The sequence below is a fragment of the Sciurus carolinensis genome, chromosome 12, assembly GCF_902686445.1.
Source record: "Sciurus carolinensis chromosome 12, mSciCar1.2, whole genome shotgun sequence".
Classification (NCBI taxonomy): domain Eukaryota; kingdom Metazoa; phylum Chordata; class Mammalia; order Rodentia; family Sciuridae; genus Sciurus; species Sciurus carolinensis.
This window is the reverse complement of record NC_062224.1, coordinates 37,520,629-37,525,939: the sequence shown is the minus strand read 5'-3', so window position 1 is coordinate 37,525,939 and position 5,311 is coordinate 37,520,629.

Here is a 5,311-nt window from a genome sequence, read left to right as displayed (position 1 = left end):
AGTTTTACAGCATGCAAGTGATGCTGCTCCTCCTCGCAATGGCGAGTCTGAGCCTTCCTCCAATAACAAAAACTCAGACGGAAAGGCAAACCCAGAACCTATGGGCCATTGTTAGCTTGGCCATATTTTTCACTTCTAACTAATACATTTTTTATCCTTCCTTTTCTTGCTTTTCACCAATTCCTCTACAAGCCTGTCAATTCTACTGATGATTTTTCAGGTCGTGCTGCTTTTGGTGACAAGGATATCTCTAGTCTTTCTTTGCTTTAACAGGAGGAATTTCTGCACTTTGCCGTTGGAATCATACTACAAATCAGACCCAGAGTAGAGCAACTCGTTCTGCTGACCCTAGCTGTAATATTGCTTTTCCTCCCACGTCAGCTTGTGTATTTCCTCCCTTTTATGTTTCTACCAACTAACATTTCTAATAACACCTCTTAACTGTTCACTAACCGTGTGCTATCTCTCACAATACTGGAATGGTTCTTTTGCCACCCGTGCAATTTGCACATTTCTATCTTCCTACCAGTCCTAGTTTCTGTTGCAGATGTAGAATTGCCAGTGCTATTGTCGAGAAGCAGGAGAGGCTTTGACATTGCAACAGCCGTGATCATTGTCATCACAGTCCTTGCAGTAGCAGCATTGACACAACCATAACAACGATCATTTGGTTGAAGATACAGCTGCAGCCTTGCAGACCATAGAGACTCTATCAGAGAGTGGACTCACTATAAGAACAAGTGGATACCTTACAAGAACTTTTGGGACTGGGATGCGTTTATTCCCTGAGAGCTGTTTTGTGTTGCCCGTATTGTAACTCTACTGGGATGTATATTGTTTCTGTATTTAATATGGCTATATGGTTTTTCTTCTGTTTATAGATTTGTCAAACAGCAGGCAGGCTTAGGAGCTATGGTGGTACTCCTCTGCCTTGGCCCTCCTTCTCTTCATTCGTTTTGGCATGCATCTATGAGCTAGCCAATAGAGAGATCAAATTATCTTTCATCAGGCCATGACCGCCCTAAAGGCCGACAGCCCCCCATTAGTATGGCTCTTGATGCTGGACCGGTAGTCAAAGACGGGTAATGAAGGAGGTGGCTGTGTACCAACCTAAGACAGGAGCTGCAGCATGCTCTGCAGGCTCTGATGACGGGTAAGGACATATGCTGACCACTCAGCCTAAGACAGACACGGTCCCGAGCCTTAGTTTAATAGTAAAGAAGGGGGATCTGTCGGGGTTTCCAGGACCCCCAGCCTTGGGCATGGTCAAGATGGCGCCTGACGCTGAGCCAAAAGCGGCCAGCTATACAGTAAACAACCAGCGAATTCCAATGATTGGCTAGTTAACGATGTGACTAGAGCATGCCCCCCTTGTGTACCTATCCTATGCTTGCAGCTGTCCGCGTTTACCTCGTGTACTCTCCCCTGATTGGTTGAAGTGTATATAAGCCTGGTGGGTGGGAGAGTAAAGAGGCAGAAGCGGAAGAAGCGGCGGAGGTGGAGGCTGAAGCTGAGCTGGAAGCTGGGAGTGCGCGGAAGCTGGGAGAAGCTGAGAGAAGAGAAGCTGGGAGTGCGCGGAAGCTAGGAGTAAGGGAAATGTAGGAGAGGGACTGTACATAATAAACTTCCAAAGCTTCAGACGTTTGTCGTGTCTCTCTCTGCGGGCAGAGGGAGCGTGATACCTGACACAAACTGCCTTCACACAAATCGCAGTGGACACCACCCAGGTACAGCATTCAGCCACATAGATGGCAGTTTGCCCTGTCCTTATGTGGATATTTACTGGCTCTCAGGATGCACTCCAGCCCTCAGGAATGCATATTCAGTAATGCAACTGATGTGTCTGCTAGCAACAAGTTCATAAATTAATACTTGCCTTTATCACCGCTCCCCCACACAATTTCTGTTCTATTTCTTTTTCTGAAAAAAAGAATTACCTCACTCTGCCAAATTGATTTTATAAAGCACAAATGTGTCACAACCTCCAGTTTTTTTTTTGTATAGAATTTTTTTTTATTGTAAACAAATGGGATACATGTTGTTTCTCTGTTTGTCCATGGCGTAAAGGCATACTATTTGTGTAATCATAAATTTACATAGGGTAATGTTGTTTGATTCATTCTGTTATTTTTTTCCCCTTCCCTCCCACCACTCCCACCCCTCTTTTCCCTCTATACAGTCCTTTCTTCCTCCAATCTTGCCCCCCTTCCTAACCCTAACTCTAACCCTAACACTAACCCCTCACACCCCCCATTATGTGTCATCATCCACTTATTAGCCATATCATTCATCCATTGGTTTTTTGAGATTGGCTTATTTCACTTAGCATGATATTCTCCAGTTTCATCCATTTGCCTACAAATGCCATAATTTTATCATTCTTTATGGCTGAGTAATATTCCATTGTATATATATACCACAGTTTCTTTATCCATTCATCAATTGAAGGACATCTAGGTTGGTTCCACAATCTGGCTATTGTGAACTGAGCAGCTATGAACATTGATGTGGCTGTATCTCTGTAATATGCTGATTTTAAGTCCTTTGCTTATAGGCCAAGGAGTGGGATAGCTGGGTCAAATGGTGGTTCCATTTCAAGTTTTCTAAGGAGTCTCCACACTGCTTTCCAGAGTGGCTGCACTAATTTACAGTCCCACCTACAATGTAAGAGTGTACCTTTCTCCCCACATCCTCGCCAACACCTGTTGTTGCTTGTATTCTTGATAATTGCCATTCTAATTGGGGTGAGATGGAATCTTAGGGTGGTTTTGATTTGCATTTCTCTTATTACTAGAGATGTTGAACATTTTTCCATATGTTTGTTGATTGCTTGTAGATCTTCTTCTGTGAAGTGTCTATTCATTTCCTTAGCCCATTTGTCAATTGGATTATTTGCATTCTTGGTGTAGAGTTTTTTGAGTTCTTTATAGATTCTGGAGATTAGTGCTCTATCTGATGTATGATTGGCAAAGATTTTCTCCCACTCTGTAGGCTCTTTCTTTGCATTGCTGATAGTTTCCTTTGCTGAGAGAAAGCTTTTTAGTTTGAATCTATCCCAGTTATTAATTCTTCCTTTTATTTCTTGTGCTATGGGAGTCCTGTTGAGGAAGTCTGGTCCTAAACCAACATTTTGAAGCTCTGGACCTACTTTTTCTTCTATAAGATACAAGGTCTCTGGTCTGATTCCGAGATCCTTAATCCATTTTGAGTTTAGTTTCATGCATGGTGAGAGATATGGGTTTAGTTTCATTCTGTTACATATGGATTTCCAATTCTCCCAGCACCATTTGTTGAAGAGGCTATCTTTTCTCCATTGCATATTTTTGGCACCTTTGTCTAGTATGAGAAAATTGTATTTATTTGGGTTTGTGTCCGTGTCCTCCATTCTGTACCATTGATCCACCTTTCTATTTTGGTACAAATACCATGCCGTTTTTGTTACTATTGCTTTGTAGTAGAGTTGAAGATCTGGTATTGCGATACCCCCTGCTTCACTCTTTCTGCCAAGGATTGCTTTAGTTATTCTGGGTTTTATTCTTCCAGATGAATTTCATAATTGCTTGCTCTATTTCTGTAAGGTACATCATTGGGATTTTAATTGGAATTGCATTGAATCTGTATAGCACTTTTGGTAGTATGGCCATTTTGACAATATTAATTCTTCCTATCCAAGAACATGGGAGATCTTTCCATCTTCTATGGTTTTCTTTAATTTCTTTGTTTAGTGTTCTGTAGTTCTCATTGTAGAGGTCTTTCCAAAGTATTTTATTTTTTTTGAAGCTATTGTGAATGGGGTAGTTTTCCTAACTTCTCTTTCTGAAGATTCATCGCTTATGTATAAAAATGCCTTAGATTTATGTGCATTGATCTTATATCCCACTACTTTACTGAATTCACTTATGAGATCTAGAAGTTTTCTGGTGGAATTTCCTGGTTCCTCTAAGTATACAATCATATCATCATCAAATAGGGGTAGTTTGAGTTCTTCTTTTCCTATTCGTATCCCTTTAATTTCTTTGGTCTGTCTAATTGCTCTGGCTAGAGTTTCAAGGACGATATTGAATAGAAGTGGTGAAAGAGGGCATCCCTGCCTTGTTCCAGTTTTTAGAGGGAATGCTTTCAGTTTTTCACCATTTAGCATGATATTAGCCATGGGCTTAACGTAGATGGCCTTTAAATGTTAAGGAATGTTCCCACTATCCCTATTTTTTCTAGTGTTTTGAGCATGAAGGGGTGCTGTATTTTATCAAATGCTTTTTCTGCATCTATCGAAATAATCATGTGATTCTTGACTTTAAGTCTATTGATATGGTGAATGACATTTATTGATTTCCTGATGTTGAACCAACCTTGCATCTCTGGGATGAAACCCACTGATCATGGTGCACTATCTTTTTAATATGTTTTTGTATGTGATTTGCTAAAATTTTGTTGAGAATTTTTGCGTCAATGTTCATTAAGGATATTGGTCTGAAATTTTCTTTCCTTGATGTGTCTCTGTCTGGTTTAGGTATCAGGGTAATATTGGCTTCATAGAACGAGTTTGGGAGGGTTCCCTCCTCTTCTATTTTATGGAATACTTTGAGAAGTATTGGAATGAGTTCTTCTTTAAAGGTTTTGTAGAACTCAGCTGAGAACCCATCTGGTCCTGGACTTTTCTTTGTTGGTAGGCTATTGATGACTTCTTCTATTTCATTACATTTCTAGGAGATGTGCTTTCAGCACAACGTGTTAGTCATCTGAAATCTTCCCATTTGTTCTAAGGATGTGCAGGGCTGATTTGGTATTGAAATTTACAGCTAACATCCAATAAACTTGGACATCATCTTTATATGCTTACTGCACATCATTCACAACTTAATGGTTTCCAAGTTTCATTTATCTTGATTTATACTAAAGAAGCAAGCTTGGGAGGTGGGGTGGCTGAGAACAAAAGAGAAGGCTTGCTTCTTAAAAGAAATTTTCATGTTCTGCCACATTTTGCTTCATCACTTTAGTTGACCCTTCAGTGATATGATACCAAGCTCTTTTCAAGGGCTCCTTCAGATACCTGCATAGGAAACATGTGAGTCACAGGGCTGAAGTGCAAAACTGAGTTGCTAATTTACCTGAGGATTCCTCAGTGGGGCCAAGTGCTGCTAATGTTCTGTTTACTTCTTGGGTAACTTGATACAAATGGAGCTGGCACTTTACCAGTTTTGTTTTTTTTATTTGTTTACTTCTTTCTCCAGAGTTATTTAAAACAGATATTTTACTGTAAGGAAACTTATACCAAGCTGTTTGAGTAATTCATTATTCATTGTTGTTTTTA